The 18,135-nt window shown below is 38.0% G+C and overlaps 1 long non-coding RNA gene across 1 annotated transcript; it reads left to right on the top strand.

Annotated features, from left to right (window-relative positions):
* Positions 1 to 832: 832 nt before the first annotated feature.
* On the top strand, positions 833 to 16,049 carry LOC101694172. Its single transcript, XR_198984.2, has 3 exons — positions 833 to 928; positions 2,906 to 3,003; positions 15,964 to 16,049. It is a non-coding gene; the product is annotated as an uncharacterized LOC101694172 (long non-coding RNA).
* The last annotated feature ends 2,086 nt before the right edge of the window (positions 16,050 to 18,135 follow it).

Here is an 18,135-nt window from a genome sequence, read left to right as displayed (position 1 = left end):
ATGTATATAGAGGTGGAAGAGAAGAGATAATCAATATATCCTCTCTCCTTCCCATATATAGAAGAATCAATATCAGGAGATAGTGAGGAGCTGAGGGAGGATAAGCTAAGAAATGCAGGAGGATAGATTATCCTCATGCAGGAGAAGCAAGAGAAGCTCCACCATTTGTCCTGTAATGATAAAAAAGGAATTTAAAAGGAATGCACTTAAACAGGGAGGTAGCAGGACTACTTTCTAAGACTGACTAGACCTTTTCAAGGCGCTATGTTCTTATTGGATCTGTTAAATCAATAGGTCCAGTGAAAGTGTGCATTCCTTTCTCTTCTTCCAACAAAATTCTAACAAGCACTTGGAGTAGCAGCAAGAAAACTGGGGTAGAAAGTAGGAAATACAGTTTCAAGTCATGACCCCATTGTTTATTGAAATTTCACCTCTGAATATAACACAAGTGCAGGCTCCCTTATCTGCAAGGGATGCCTGAAACCATGGATAGTACTAAATGTTATATATACTATGTTTTTTTTCCTTATACATACATAAGATAAAGTTTAATTTATAAATTAGACATAGTAAGAGATTAGCAACAATTATTATAATAAAATAGGACAATTATAACAATATACTATGAAAAAGAGTTAAGTGAATGTGGTCTCTCACTTTCTCTATCTCTCAAAATAACTTATTATACTGTAGTCACCCTTCTTCCTGTGATGTTGTGAGATGATAAAATGTCTAGGGTATGAGATAAAGTGAGGTGAACAGTATAAGCATTGTGACATAGCACTGGGTAGGCTACTCTTGACCTTCTGACAATATAGGAGAAGGAGGATCACCTGCTTCCAACCAAGGCTTGTTGAGGGAAAGGAGGGTGAAAATGGCAGCAGAGCAAAAGGATCCTAGGCTTACCTCTTCCCAAAGGCACAACTAGGTAACTATCAAATCATCTTAAATACCCCAGAAATTGATCTGAAAACTGGCAGATGAAACTGCACAACTAAAACTAAAGAAGAAGCCCCATCGAAGAATGTAGAAAGGGCCAAGATATGGTTTGGGAGAGAAACAGGTCATGACCACTGCAGTGGGGAGGGTGCCATGGTCACAGAGAAGGTGAGATACAGACTAGCACACAAGGGAGTGCAAGGGGGAAATGAATCTCCATAGCAATTGGCTTGGAAAGCAAGAGGGGCTGAATTTCATGAATTTCCACAGGTTCATCTCTGATGAACATAGATGCAAAAATCCTCCACAAAATACTAGCAAACTAAATCTAATACATTAAAAGAAAAAAACTCATTCACCAGGGCAGTTCAACATTCACACATCAATCAATGAAATATTTCACATCAACAAGAGAAAGGAAACATATGTGCGCCCAGGAATATTACTCAGTCATAAAAAAGAACGGAATCATACCATTTGCAACAACATAGATGGATCTAAATAGTATAATGCTAAGCAAAATAAGTCAGAGAAAGAAAAATACCATATGATTTTTCTCATATGTGGAATTTAAGAAATAAACAAGCAAAGGAAAAATAGACAAACCAAGGAGGAGATTCTTAAATATGAAGAACAAGGTGATGGGTACCTGAACGGAGATGGGTGAAACAAGTGATGGGAATGAAGGAGTGCTCCTGTAGTGATGAGCAGAGTAATGCATGGAACTGTTGAATCACTATACTGTACTTTTGAAACTAATGTAACGTTAACTGACTGAAATTAAAGTAAAAATTTAAAAAACATCAATCTTTACAATTAAGGAGAACAAAACTCAAACAAATGGCAAGAAGTCAAGAGTTATATAAATATATAATGAAGTCACGTTTTATTAAATATATAATGTTTTATTAAAAATATATAATAAAATCAAAAATGTTTTAAAATGTTTTCAGGGGGTGCCTGGGTGGCTCAGTGGGTTAAATCCTCTGCCTTGAGCTCAGGTCATGATCCCAGGGTCCTGGGATCGAGCCCCGCATCGGGGTCTCTGCTTAGCAGGGAGCCTGATTCCTGCTCTCTCTCTCTCTCTCTCTGCCTGCCTCTCTGCCTACCTCTCTGCCTACTTGTGATCTCTGCCTATCAAATAAATAAATAAAATCTTTTAAAAAATAAAATAAAATGTTTTCAGGTTTACTGAGGGTGACTGAAGCCTCGGAAATCAAAAGTATAGCTAAGGGAGGGGGGGACTACTGTATCTGAAATAGTAAAGGAATGTTCCTATACAGTCCAAACCGCGTCCCCAGCACAACAGTGTTCCATGGGAAAGGACGCAAATTCCCTACCTGCCTGATGGTGTTGCTAGATGGAAAATAAAATAGTGACATGAGAGTGCTTGATTACAAAGTCAGCAAAATCCACATCCAAGTATGGAATTATAGGTTTGTTTGTATTTTCCTCAGAAAATCAGCATTTCAAAACATTTTCTTGAAAAAAGCAGAGGGCCTTAAAAGCTTTAACTCAGAGGACACTACCGTGTGAGAGGGTAGGATGGAAGGAGAGCATGCATTCAATTCTTTTCCTGCACATTCAGAGAGTAAACAAGTGGTGAACCCGAGAGCAGTCACCTTGAGGCTGCCCTGGCGGGCGGGAAGCCCAGCCAATGAGAGGGGCGCCCAATGGAAGAGCAGCAAGAATGGCCTTCAGCCAAGTACAGATCTCACTTTCTATTCTGAGCTGTACTTAAAGCTTGCTTCCCCTTTTGGCATACATCCTATCTTTAATAAAACAGAAGACAAAGTGGTCTGTGTGAGAAAGAGGCAAACCTCAGGAAATATTATCAATGACCCACCCCTGACCCCCAGTCAGGCAGAAACTCAGCTGCCCAGAATTATCTTATGAATCTGCATGTGGTTTGTCCAGGATGCTGTATTTCCTGTAATCACTCCCACTCTACTCCCTGTCATTGTAGAAACAAGGACATCAGTGATACTGCATCACCTCCCACTTGGCTCCTACCCTCCTCCCAATATGGCTTCCCAAGCTGATCCACAACAGATTTGTTGCCTGGTAAGATCAGTGCTCAATAAACATTTGATGAATGAATGACTGAGTGAATGAATGATCATTCATTCACTGCATGAAGGGGCATTATGAGACTTTGAAGCTTGACCCTGACCTTTGGAAAACTCTTCATACATATGGAAAACAATAACATACATGGTGGTTTATCATGAGCTAATATGGTTGGGCTTCCATAAGACCCTCAGCAGGTCTCAGAATTGGTATGTTCTGGAGACAGTTTCAGATCAGTCTAATAGTTCCTTGAAGCACAGTGTCAGAGGGATGCCCACGTTCAGCCCCTCTCTACTGATATCGGAAGAATGTGTCTCTTGGTTGTGATGTATGAAAATAAATCCATAGCAATAACAATAAACATTCATTGAGCATTTATGACTCTTCTAAAAGCTTCACACAGATATACGTATAGTTCTTTCAGAGGATTCAGGATTGTTATAATCTCCAATTTACAGATATGAAAAATAAGACCGAGAAAGGCTAAGATACCTACACAAGCCATACAGGTTGTAAATGACAGACCCAGGCATCTAATCCAGGCAAGCTAACACCAGAGTTTGCACTCTCAACGACCATACTGCCTCAAGAGGGGATGGGAGGAAACAGCCTGACTCCTGAGGGTAGATAGTGATGCTTGGAGTAGATTTCAGAGACAAGTACATACACAAGGATAAATGTGCTTTACTCAAATTTACAAAATACTGTTATTGCAAAATCGCACTGAGTTCTTATTATGTACAGGACATCCTGCTCTACAAAGTGCCTTCTATGAGCTTTACATACATTCTTGTTAATCTTGACAGAAATCTTGTATTTTTCAGAGGAGGGAAGTGAGACTCAGATACCAGATTAGGTCATGTAACTGGCCTAGGAGATACAGGATGCAAACCCATGTCTGTCTGACCATGTAACACCTGAGCTCTTCCCACAGAAGCACATGGCTTCTCCAGGATGAGATGAAGGTGCCCTGTTTCCCAAATTGGATTTTTTTTTAAGATTTTATTTATTTATTTGAGATGGAGACAGTGAAAGAGAGCATGAGAGGGGAGAAAGTCAGAGGGAGAAGTAGACTCTCCAAGGAGCAGGGAGCCTGATGTGGGACTCGATCCCAGGACCCTGGGATCATGACCTGAGCTGAAGGCAGTCGCTTAACCAACTGAGCCACCCAGGTGCCCCCAAATTGGATTCTTGATATCCTTATGGCAACACATTGTAGTGTCTTGGATCTGACTCCCTGCCCCCATTCTTTCCTGGCTGGTTGTCCTTAAGGCTATTTATAAGCTCAAACATGACAATCAAGTGGAAGTCAACTAAGGTATCCTCTCTTTTCCATTTCCAGTGAAATTGGCTTAAACATGATTCTCCATAGGATTGGTATCCCACATCTTTCCATATGTAAACTTCTCAGGATCAATCTACTTTTCAGACACTTCCACGTGAAATATCTGAAAGTATGGGGAATTTTGCCACCCATTCAGATGCTGGCTTTCCCACATCCCTCCTTTGATCAACTAAGAAACTTCCACCCTTGTTTTCTTACTGGATGTTTCTTTCTTCCCACATTCCACACAAGGATGCTAATTTCTAATTGGGTCTCTTCCAACGTAAAGAAAGTTTCTATACCTTTAATTTGTCCAGAATAGTGGGCTGAATCCCAGATTTTATCTTCCAATATTCCTATTCATACTAAGAGTCAGGACTCACTTCTGGAACTTATACATCCAAACAATAATAAGACATATTATTATGGAGGGGAGCCTATCCACTTCATTCTGTTTGAAGTCTTTACCTCCAGAAAAGGAATGGGAAGCTATAGCAACTAAGTTTAATCACTACCAGAGAAATGGATGACTCAGCTCTCCAATCTGCATGCATATTCTCATCCTTCCAAACCCTCAGCTTCCACATAATTCAAGCCAGATTCTTGTGACCAAAGCACAGTTTCCTAAGAAATATCCATCATCATTCCTCATAGCCAACAAAGGATATTTCCCCTCATCCGTCCCAGGATTCTGCTTCATATGTACTCCCCACTTGGACCTGGGTACTACTTTTTTCCATGGCTAGGTTCATCCCCACCAATGTGACACAATGTCCTGAGCCATTACCAGTGTAATCGCCACAGGCCCAAGTACAGAGAGCAATTTGTGAGTGTAATCACCAGTCATCTTCCAATGACTACCTCCTCCCAAAAGTAGAAGTGGAAGTCATATAGCTCTTTACTCTCCAGGTCCTCAACTGTCAAGAATTTGACTTCAGATGGCTCAATCATACTCATAACATCATCTTCTCCAATCTGAGCTGTGGCCACTAGTGCTGCTCTTTTGTTCCAAGCTATTCCCTGAGAATAGACAATACCACTTCCTTTTACCTTTTGCCTAAAAATAATCTTTTTTATTAATGTACTGCAGAAATTCCTCAACTCTAGCTATCAGTTCAAATTCTTATAGGAGAATTGTACCATAAAAAATGGTAGTCACTCACTTCAGTCATTCTTTGGATGAGTCTCTCTACTTTTAAAACCTCTTCAGAGGTGCTAATGAGTTGGTTCATGGTTTTAAAAAATGACATGCAGATAGAAAGAAAACTTTCTTCCTTGGACTCTAAGGAAATTCTATCCAAATTACTCATTTCAAACAATTTTATTAGCCCAATAGTCATGAAGAGAGATATTTGACACTTCAAGGTTGTAGATGGATAATGTAGGGCCTCATTGATTTCCTGTCAGGTAGCTTCTTTCTCTGTCTGATGGATATTTCATCTCCATATTATAACGTCTATTCATAATTCACATTCTTTCTGCCCAGTGCCTGAGAATATTCCCTTATTTACACTACAAATGTCCTCTCCCAAGGTATGTTTGCTAGTCACATGAATCCCAGTATGAGCCCAGTTACCTGAACATTATTGCTCAGTGATTTGATCAAAGACAAGCATATTTCCCATGGACCTCCTAAGCTCTGCTAGGACACATGAAATGCAAAGAAAGCATGGGTACAGAGATCCCAGTTTCTAAGATTCCTTCATGCCTACTGTGCTAGAAGATTTCTTGAGCCAAAATGTTTGCAAAGTACTGCATATAACTGACTTTCTGTCTGAAATATGGAGAGAGAGAAGCTGAGACTGTGAAGATACCCTTAAAGTTGTTTCATAAATTCCCTCTGGCTTTGGGGTGTTATTTCAAGGACAAGTACAGTATAGGTTGTTTAATTTGTCTTCCCTTCTCCACAAAAGTCTTTAGCAGTCATTGTAAGAACAAATCTTGGCTCTGTCCTAGGGTAAGAATTTTGTGTAAAATAGAGTTGGGTATTGTATAAAAGTGAAAGTTCATACTGAAAAAAATTGTAACCCAAGTGTTATTTGATATGCCCTATCTTATGAAATAGCTCAAACCCAATTATACTTTTCAGTATTAAACCTGGAAGTAAGAGGCAGGGTAGTTGGCTTATAACTCATCTCTTAAAACCTACCTATGGTTTATCTGACTTGTGTGTGTGTGTGTGTGTGTGTGTGTGTGTGTGTTTCTTTTTAATCATACCATGATTCCCCCAGTAATATCTTTGTTCTTCAATATATTGACTCTGGTGTCGAATTCATTCCTTTCCTTGATATCACAATATCTTCTATGTTACTCCATTTATTAATTAATTGATAGAACAAAAATAGATCTTAAACAGATGTTTTTTGTTGTTCTGGGTTGAATTGTGACCCCCATCTCAAAAGATGGTGGACTCCTAGCCCTTAGTAACTTATTATAATATAGACTAATGAATATTACCTTATTTGGAAAGAGGGACTTTTCAGATGATCAGGTTACAAAAGGGTCCTTATAAAGAAATGAGAAATGAGAGATAGAGACACATAGAAGGAAAATGATGTGAGCACAGGGAGATCACCACCTATAAGCCAAAGAATGCCTGAAGTGACCAGAAGCTGAGGCATAGATTCCACTTAAGATTCCTTTGAATGAACCAAACCTGACACCATCTTGATATCACACTTCTCATCTGCAGAACTATGAGACAATTTCTGTTATTTGAGCATCCATTTTGTGACACTTTGTTACAGAAGCCCCAGAAAACATGCAGTTATGTGGCAGGTATTACTGAACATGGAGTAACTAGTATGGCAGGAGGTTTGGTTTATACTGTTATGATAATAATAAATTAAAATTAAGAAGTAAACACCCCTTCTCTTTAAATGTCCTCAACTATTCTTGTCATATTAGACAATAGCTCTCTTTCACCATTTCCCATGTCCTTGCTGGGCTGCAAGCACACATTATTAATTATCTTAGCGCAGTGATGTAGCTGACCCTTCTGATTTCTAGACACTGACTAAATTCATGGTTTTAGGGTCTCAACCTCCACCTTCAAATAATCAATCAAAATGTTTCTCTTCCCACATAAGTGCTCTTCTTCATTAGTAAAGAGGTGTTTCCAGTAAAGACTCAAATCAGTCTTTATATGCACCTGCTCACCTGGTTGTCTAGCTTGCTACGCATCTCAGAGGCAGAGACTCTCTCTAAGGTCTGAGGCCTTCACTTTAGAGAGCCAAGCAGGTGACAAAGTCCCAGAAGAGACACCAGAAAAGATGAAGCCATTTCTCATATTAGGGCTCTGTTCTTATTCACTTCCTCCTCTTCCACTCAGCTGTTTTGTAAATCTCTCTCTTAAATAGCATACCTTTGTTTCTCTTTGCTGCCTTATCTCTCATGGGGGCAATTCTCTGACTATATTTGAGAATATTAGAAACCAGGCAGCACAGAAGCAGCCCAGAGTTCAACTCAGAAAGGTCGTAGGCATTAATTAGAATAGATAAAGCATGACTTGCTATTGTCTTGCATGAGTAATTTCAATTGTTTTCTTACACATTCTTCACTCTCTTCCCTTCCCTTTCTTTCTTCATAGTAAGTGAACATTTACAAACTATAATTCTTCACTCAGTCAATGAAATGTTTTCCATTATCTGGGCTGTGGGTAAGTATTTGTGATTCTTCATTCATTTTCCAGCTTGGAGGCCATCCGAGGTCAATGAGGCCACTCTTTCTACCAAGTCATAATGGAAATCATTTTTCTCCTCCTGACATTCACTTCAGATCAAAAATAATGAAAACACATTTGGGATCATGAAACAGTGGTAGTAATCTGGAATTAGGATTCAAAAGTCCTAGGTCTGATTTTTGACTTGGCAATATATTTTTTGTGTGATTTTTGAGCAAGTTACTTAATCTCTCAAAACCTCAGTTCCTCTACCTGTACAATGGAGGTAATAATACCCATAATTGTTCTTCCAGGTCAGTAACACTTTCCCTTGCTCCTCTTCCAGTTATCTGTGTCTCAATAAATAGCATATCTATTCTCGTAGGTCTGTAGAAACATGTAGAGAGAGTTTTGATCCATACTCCCACTTCAACCCACCCTTCTCCAACTTACCACCAGATAGAGTTAAATCTACCCAAACTTCCTGCAAATAGTCCAGTTCTGTCCAGCTGTACTGCCAAAACTTCAGTCCAAGTGGCATAATCTGTTGTGACACTTAAAGGTTTCCTAACTAATATCCCATTTAATCTCTTCAGACCATGACAATTCTCAGATTAAATATCCTTTAAAAATATCTTCCATTGTATGTATACACCACATCTTCTTTATCCATTCATCTATCAATGGACATTTAGGTTGCTTTCATCATTTGGCTATTGTAAGTAATGTTGCAATAAAGACCAGGGCTACATGTATCCCTCTGAATTAGTGTTTTCATATTCTTTGGGTAAATACCCAGTGGTTTAATTACTGTATCATAGGGTAGTTCTACTTTTAATTTTTTGAGGAAATTCCATATTGTTTCCCACAGTGACTGGACCAGTTTGCAACCCCACCAATAGTGCACAAGTATATCTTTTCCTCCACAGCCTCACCAACATCTGCTGTGTCTTGTGTTGTTGATTTTAGCCATTCTGACAGGTGCGAGGTGATATCCCATTGTGATACACACACACACACACACACACTCTCTCTCTCATTCTCTCTCTCTCTCAATGAAATACTATTCAGCCATAAAAAGAATGAAATCTTGCCATTTGCAACAACATGGTTGTATCTGGAGAATACAGTGCTAAGCAAAATAAACCAGTCAGAGAAAGACAAATACCATATGACTTCACTTATATGTGGAGTTTAAGAAACAGAGACGGGTGAAATCAGTGAAGGGGAGTAAGAGTACATTTATCTTAATGAGCACTGAGTAATATATGGAATTGTTCAATCATCATCCTGTACACTGAAAGGAATAAGACACTGTATTTAACTCTACTGAAATTTTAAAAAATAATAAAAATTTAAATTTAAAAAATGTAAATAATAAAATAAAAAATGTCTTCTAGAGTAAGCTACTCTTTGCCCACAACGGTTTCAACCAGAGATGAAATAGAAGCTTAAGTCTCTGTGTTTGTTTTGCCCTGAAGAATATGTTAGGATGATTTTAACTAGATGCTCACTTTTAAAAATCAGATTTCATATAGAATTTAGACTAACATCTCTTGAAAAATTAGAAGATTTGGTCACCTGCATTTGATTTCCTATGGCAACAAGCATTTGGAGAAGAATAGCTATTCAAAATTTGGGCAAGACCTGCTTCTCCAACTTTGTCTCAATCCTCATCACTATTGTCTTCTAGGAGACCCACTCATTACAGAATATACCTGCTTGATCTCAGTAGGCATTTGAGTCTCTTCTGGGTAAAGTGAGGGAAAAGAAGACGGATTTTTCCAGTTTTTATAGAGGGTCTAGCCTAATCAGAAGTTACTTCCTCATGTCTGGGCTGTATCCATGACTGCATATTTAGATATGGAACCTTGTAAGTCTGTACTCTGAAAGACTATGCAGAACAAATGTTTATTGGGAAAGTGGCAATTATACATGTAATTTTCTTCAATAAAAAACCTATTACAGGGGCGCCTGGGTGGCTCAGTGGGTTAAGCCACTGCCTTCGGCTCAGGTCATGATCCCAGGGTCCTGGGATCGAGCCCCGCATCGGGCTCTCTGCTCAGCAGGGAGCCTGCTTCCTTCTCTCTCTCTCTCTCTGCCTGCCTCTCTGCCTGCTTGTGATCTCTCTCTGTCAAATAAATAAATAAAAATTTAAAAAAAAAAAAAAAACCTATTACATGCTAGAATGCAAATAACTGACAATACCAAGATGCAAAGCAATAGGAATTCTCATTTATTGCTGGTGAAAATGAAAAACAAAGTACCAATTTTGTAAGATAATCTTGCAGTTTCTTATAAAACTAAACACAGTCTTACCATACTATCACATAATCATGCTCTGAGGTATTTACTCAATTGATTTGAAAACCTGTGTCCACAAGAAACTTGAATGTAAATATTTATAGTAGTTTCATTCATAATAACCAAAAACTGAAAGCAATCACGATGCCCTCCAATAGGTGAATGAATAAATAAACTGTGGTACATCCATTCAATAGAATATTATTCACTGATGAAGATAAACAAGCTATGAAATCACAAAAAAGACAGAGATAAATCTTTATCTATTTCTTAGAGGAAAAACCAAAGCTACATGCTTTATGGTTCCAATTATATAACAATGTGGAAAAGGCCAAAGTAGATATGTAGATAAATAGATTAATGATTGTCAAAGAGTAAACAGGTACACAGTAAACTAGGTTCCCTCCACCACACCAGCTGAGTGAAAAATAAAATATAGCAATAAAGGGGTGACTGTGTAGTTCAGTTGATTGTGCATCTGTCTTTGGCTCAGATCATGATCCTGGGGTCCTGGGATCGAGTCCTTGGGATCGAGCCCCATATCAGACTCCCTGCTCAGCACAGAGTCTGCTTTTCCCTTTCCATATACCCTTCCCACCCCACTCCATTCTCTTTCTCTCTTGCTTCTCTATCTCAAATAAATACATAAAATCTTTAAAAATATATGTATAACAAGAAAAAAAAAAACCTCTTCTAAAGATCTACCTTTTATACCTTAGCTAGGAATACCTGTTTCTTGATGCTATTTCTTAACTGGGATCAACCATATTAGTAGCCTACAACAGTATATGTACTCTCTATACACACACACTCTGTTAAAAATTGGACTCAAGAATGTAACTTGAACCTGAGACTATAACCACCACATCATTCCACACTAAGTTTGGAATCTGCCTGAGGGAAGATTGTCTCTGAAGAATAGATTCCTTGTCCATTTGCTTACTCACTTGCAAGCAGAGAAGCTTACCAACTTGCAGAGAGACTTTGAAGATAGCCCTGGCCCCAGAGCCTAAAGATTCATGAGGAAGGCAATGAAAGAGAGATATGCGTTGAGACAACTGTAAACTTGAGAGGTCAAAGGTAACTCTGTAATTTAAAGTATGACCTATTTCCATACGAATTTTTAGGATTATTTGTTCCAGCTCTTTGAAAAATGTTGATGGTATTTTGATAGGGATTGCATTGGATATGTAGATTGCTCTGGGTAGTATAAACATTTTAACAATATTTGTTCTTCCAACCCATGAGCATGGAATGTTTTCTAAATCTTTGTGTTCTCCTGAATCTCTTTTATAAGTGTTCTATAGTTTTCAGAGTACAGTACCTTTACCTCTTTGGTTAGGTTTATTACTAAGTGTCATATGAGTTTCAGTGCAATTTTAAGTGGGATTGAATCATTAATTTCTCTTTGTTCTGTCTCATTGTTGGTGTATATAAATGAAACTGATTTCTGTGCATTGATTTTATATCCTTCCATGTTGCTGAATTCCTGTATAAGATCTAGCAATTTTTTGGAGGAGTTTTTTAGGTTTTCCACATAAAGTATCATGTTATCTGCAAAGAGTGAGAGTTTGACTTCTTTGACAATGGATAGCCAGAGAAATGTTGAAAAAGAAAACCAAAGCTGATGGTATCACAGTTCTAGACCTCAAGCTGTATTATAAAGCTGTAATTGTCAAGACAGTATGATAAGTGCACAAAAACATACACATAGATAACAGAACAGAATAGAGAACCCAAAAGCGGACCCTCAACTCTATGGACAACTCATCTTCAATAAAGCAGGAAAGAATATTTAGTGGGAGAAATACTGTCTCTTCAACAAATGGTGCTGGGAAAATTGGACAGCCAAATGCAGAATAATGAAACTGAACCATTTTCTTATACCATACTAAAAAATAGACTCATAATGGATGAAAGCCTAAATGTGAGGTAGGAATCCATCAAAATCCTAGAGGAGAACACAGGCAGTAATTTCTTCAACATCGTCCACAGCAACTTCTTGCAAGACACATCTCTAAAGGCAAGAGAAACAAAAGCAAGAATGAACTATTTGGACTTTACTAAGATAAAAAGCCCTGCACAGCAAAGGAAACAGTCAACAAAACCAACAGACAACCTACAGAATGGGAGAAGATACTTGCAAATGACATATCTGATAAAGGTTTATTATCCAAGATTTATAAAGAACTTATCCAACTCAACACCCAAAAAACAAATAATCCAGTCAAGAAATGGGCAGAAGACATGAACAGACATTTCTCCAGAGAAGACATACAGATGGACAATAGACACATGAAAAAAAATTCTCAACATCACTCAGCATTGGGGAAATACAAATCAAAACCACAATGAGATACCATCTCACACCAGTAAGAAAGGTTAAAATTAACAAGTCAGGAAACAAATATTGGTGATGATGCAGAGTAAGGGGAACCCTCTTACACTGTTGATGGGAATGTAAGCTAGTACAGTCACTCTAGAAAACAGTATGGAGTTTCCTCAAAAGTTAAAAATAGAGCTACCCTATGACCCAACACTACTAGGTATACCTAGGTATACTAGGTATTTACCCAAAGGATACAAATGTTGTGATCTGAAGGGGCACCTACACCCCAGTACTTATAGCAGCAATGTCCACAATAGCTAAACTATAGGAAGAGCCCAGATGTTCATTGACAGATGAATGGATAATGAAGATTATATTTATATATATATATATATTATATATAATATATATAAATATTTATATATATATATATTTCTTCAATATAAATAAATATATAAATAAAACTCAGCCATTGAAAAGGATTAAATCTTACCATTGCAATGACATGGATGGAACTGGAAGGTATTATACTAAGCAAAGGATGTCAGAGAAATACAAGATTATGTTGTTTCACTCATTTGGAATTTAAGAAACAAATCAAAGGATTATAGGGGAAGAGAGGGAAAATAAAATATGACAAAAATCAGAGAGGGAAAAAAATGCTAAGAGACTCTTAAATATAGGAAACAAGCTGAGGGTTGCTGGAGGGAAAGTGGGTGGGGGGATGGAGTAACTGGGTGATGGGCATTAAGGAGAGCATATGATGTAATGAGCTTTGGGTATAAATGCAATTGATGAATAACTGAACTCTACATATGAAACTAATGTTACCCCATATGTTAATTAATTTAAATAAAATAAGATAATTTTAAATATAAAATAAATAAAGTATGGCCTAAATGCTAGCTTCTAGACAACCAGAGTAGCCACTTATCCTCCCTTAAGGAAGAGCTACTATATGGTGGGAAGAGATATAGAAGTTCACTCCCTGGTACTTTCCTAAGTTGGAAGAACATGGGGAGAGAAGAGCTTCCCATCCATTCCCATTTCACCCAGCCAAAGCAATCTTGCAATTTCACCTGTAAGCATTGGCAAATCGATGGTAAGTAAGGTCTGTAATGAAGATCCTGCATGTTAAATATTTGATGCAAGATTTGCAATGACCAAGAGGCCCTAATACAACGATGGTGGGAACAGAGAAGTTTGCATATATGTGTGTAATAGGTATATTGTAAGGATTTTATATTTCTCTTGGCTTCCCAATTCCTGACCATCTCCCATTTTTCCACACCCATCTACCCTCAACATATGCACATCCACAAATCACAAACTGAGGACAGTTGTGTTGCTTGAGTTAGGCAAAAAAGTATCACATCTATGAAAGCACACTGCCAGGAGAGGTCATTGGTCATGGATATCTAACAAGGAACAAGATGCTTCTGTGCCATATAAGGTAACCAACTGTCTAGGTTTACCTGGGACTGAGGGGTTTCCCAAGACATAGGACTTGCTGAGTTAAAACTGGTTAAGTCCTGGGCAAATCAGGATAAGTTAGTCATCCTAACATTTTAGGCAAGTGGATAGATGAACAGCTCTAATCTTTATTATCTTAGACTTATCCCAGTAGTTTCAGGTTCAAGGCATATACTCAGAAGAGTCAAATTCCTCTATGACAAACATAGAGGATGACATTCTTTCCTTCCTTTACTCTCGGGCAAGCAGAGCAGTACACCAGGCTGCTGCTGTGTGTCTGCTTAAAAAATGTTCAGGAAAGAAAAGAATAATTACAGTGACTTCTTGCTTTAAATTGCCTTTTATAACCTCCCCCATTCCCACATCCACAAAAATCAAGGTCAGTGGGAATGATATGTAGAAGTCATACATCCTTATGCTCACAGATTCAGGATAGACTCAGAGAGGAGAATGGCTCCTGGGAAGGCAAAAGAAAATATTTCTTGGTGGGGGAGAGGGGGCAGAAGGATGATTCCTTTGTCAAATAAAGAGATGCTGTGAAGAAAGTAGAGTAAATTAGGTGCCTGGAAGTCTCAGTTGGTTAAGCATCTGACTCGGTTTCAGCTCAGGTCATCAGGACATGATTTCATGGGTCATGAGACTGAGCCCCGTGTCAAGTTCTGTGCTCAGTGGAGAATCTGTTTGAAATTCTTTCCCTATGCCTCTTCCCCCCTCAAATAAATAAATCTTTAAAAAGAAAGGTAGAATAAATTACATTAGTACACGCCAAAGAAAATACAGTGTCCTGAGAAAATACAGGAAACTGAATAAGAATGGAAGAAACAAGTCAAGACGTGAGATGACAATCCTGTAAATTTTCACAAGGCAAAGTCAACAACCATCTTGGGCAAATTATATTTAAAAAAGGAAATATTGGCAAGTGTGAAGATAACAGTTTTGGGGGCAATGAGGATCAAGACTAGGCCAAGACAAATCATGCCAGACATGTGGTTATTTTTAATTTGGAAATTATGAAGCAGAAGAAGGAAAAACATAACTGTAATAGATCTTGATTTTTATTAAGTGCTTGACATCACCTAATGAAATCACACTTGAAACATTCATCGAAATTGTCTCAGATTAAAGCAGAAATTTCAAAGAAAGATGTGTGGGAAATAGCAATTAACTAGGTCTCTCAGGAGGTGAGTGGTTAGATAATGTTGAGTCTGGTGCTGGGTCCAGCTCAGTTTGTGTCTTCATTAATGGTGTGGTGAAGACAGCCACAATGATTGAACTAAACCTCACCCTGGCTTAACTGGTGGTGGGAGGGGAGGAAACTCGGTTGGGTTATTTGTTAAAAACATATTTGCAAGGACAGATTCACTCATCCTTTAGCACCAAGATGCTAATACAACCGATGAGCAGTAGCAATACAAGATCAAGTTTAATTCTGAACCAACACTTCCAATAGACTGAAGGATCTGCAATTCCCAGGAGAACATAGTTTTGTTTGTTTGGTCTAGTTTGGTTTGGTTTATGACTATAAGCTCTTCTGAAGAGTTATGCTATACAAGAAATAGCTGGAGAGAAATAAAAGTTCCAAAAAGGCTTTAATTTTTTTTTTAAAGGAGGAAAAGTACCACTGTTTTTTTGTTGTTGTGGTGGTGGTTTTTCTGATGGGAATCATACAGTAGAGAAAACATGGAATTTGAGAGGAAGAGGAAAGAATGCTAGAACAACTGCACTGAGTAGACAAAAAGGCTCAACCTTCCTAAGACTGCTGATAGTTTACCTGTATTAATGGGGAATACTGGGGAAGGGTGGATGGGTGGATATGTGGTAATGGGGCATGAGAGAAGCTGCTTCTGACTGCTCTATTTTCAGGGATATAAAGTACTGTTCCTAGACTGTGACCTACAGAAAGGCACTGATGCACCAACCATGGGATTCTGGCTTTCAGTGAAATGAAGGTACAAACTTATGTGTTTAGAAAGTATTGTGGCAAATTTGCAGAATGTTTGATGTCTGTTCAATATGTAATCTTAACAATGTTTATAATATTACACTACATGTTTTTTAAAGATTTTATTTAGCCACCTGAGAGTGAAAGAGAGAGAAAGCACACTGAGGGAGAGGGAGAAGCAGACACCCCACCAAGCAGGGAGCCTGACACAGGGCTCAATCATGACCAGAACCAAATGTAGACACTTGACAGACTGAACCACCCAGATGCCCCAGCTGTATGTTAACTAACTGAAATTTAAATAAAAACTTTAAAAAATTAACTTACAGTTTTGCTCTTTTTCTTCTTTTTTCTTTTTTTTTACACCATAATATATACCTATTGTATTTTACCAAAGAAAGATATTGGAAATTTTTAAAATTTAGAAATTAAAAATGAGCAACATACTAGAAAAAGAGAAGGAAGGAAGGAAGGAAGGAAGGGAGGAAGGAAGGAAGGAAAAAAGGAATAAAAGAAGAGGAAGAAGAAAATAAAAAATAAAGAAAGAAAGAATTGTCCTTCCCCACTCACAGTTTGAGAAGCAAACTGTGTTAGGTGTCAAGACTACCACCAACTCAAAAGTGGGGAAGAATGAACAGGTGTTAGAAATCTGAGGCCAGAGGAGATGTGAAATAATCAGAGAAATGCAAGAACAAATGGACTACTGTAGGGGCTCCTGAAGTGTGGTTATTAGAGGAGCAGCACCTAAAAACTTGTTAGAAATGCAAATTCTCTACTTCTACCCTGAATCACTGAATGAGAAACTTAGCAATATGTTTCTATGAAGTCCTCCAAGAGACTCTGATATATACAAATGTTGAGAATCAATGGACTTGAGAAATGTAGTAGAATTAGTGGGAACAGCACCGACTTCACTGAGGTTAGAATTCATAAATTTAGAGTGATTTCAGAAAGCACAGCTCAGAATTTTTATCCTTCTGACACCTCCATTTTAGGACTTCTGACTTATAGAATTGTCAAATAATAAATCTGTCTTGTTTTAAGTCACTAACTTTGTGGTTGTTCATTACAGCAACAACAGGAACCCATAAGAATGTACATGAACTTCCACATTCTTTCTTCCCCACCCATAGTTTGGGCACAGAGGATCCAGTAGAAGACCCCAAATCCCTGATGGACAATGGAACTAGAATGGTAGCAGTCTGGGTCCTGGCATCACTACTTAGAAAACCACCTGTCTTAAACTGAAATGTGAAAGAGAATTAAACAGCTATTCTGTTAAAACTTTGAATCTATCTTAGAGGGCCTAGCTGAAACTGACTAATATTGGTGGTGAGATTATGAGTCTCTTGATGGGAGTAAGAAGCAATAAGGAGTCTGCTCAGAAGCACACAGAATACTGTGGCTCTCTCTTTGATTCTGCCAATGGTGTTACGGAGGTCACAAAAGATCTGGTAATTTTTATATATAGTAACTACAGCCTTGGGAAGACTATGACCACATCAAAGGAAAACAATTAGCATATATATTAATAAGGGTTTTTTTTGTAGTCTTATTGTGAATGGTAATTGATTGTGCCCTACAACTTCATGCCTTGATTAGATACGAGATATATGAAAACATTACTCATTCTTAAGTCCTTAATGAGGAACATGTAAGTTCTCTATGCTTTTACTTGGGACACTATTGACTATGGGGAAGACAAAAAATTGAAGTTCAAACAAATCAAGTGAACATAGCCAGCTTAAGAGGGTAAGTGTTAATCAATAAATGTACAGACTCCATGTTCTTTCAGATCTGTCTTCAGACTTAATTTGTTCTTCCTTTTAGACTATTTGGAAAAACACATATCCATTTGCACCAAGCTACATTCTGTCTGCCTTCTACATCTCCCAAGTTCAGTTTCACCAAAACATTAATTGCCTCTGTGCTCTTAAACCCACATTGACCTCAGCAATGGATACACCAAAAATCCTAGGAAGCATGGCCATAGAAGTGGAAACAGATTTCATAAATTGGAACAATTAAAGTGTTTATATGGAATAGTGTCTAAGACAATGGGGGAAATTCACATTAAACTCTGTCACTTAAGA

The sequence above is a fragment of the Mustela putorius genome, unplaced genomic scaffold (genome assembly GCF_011764305.1).
Source record: "Mustela putorius furo isolate JIRA1106 unplaced genomic scaffold, ASM1176430v1.1 tig00537284_pilon_pilon_pilon, whole genome shotgun sequence".
Classification (NCBI taxonomy): domain Eukaryota; kingdom Metazoa; phylum Chordata; class Mammalia; order Carnivora; family Mustelidae; genus Mustela; species Mustela putorius.
The sequence above is the reverse complement of the archived record's forward strand: the minus strand, read 5'-3'. Positions and strand labels throughout refer to the sequence as shown.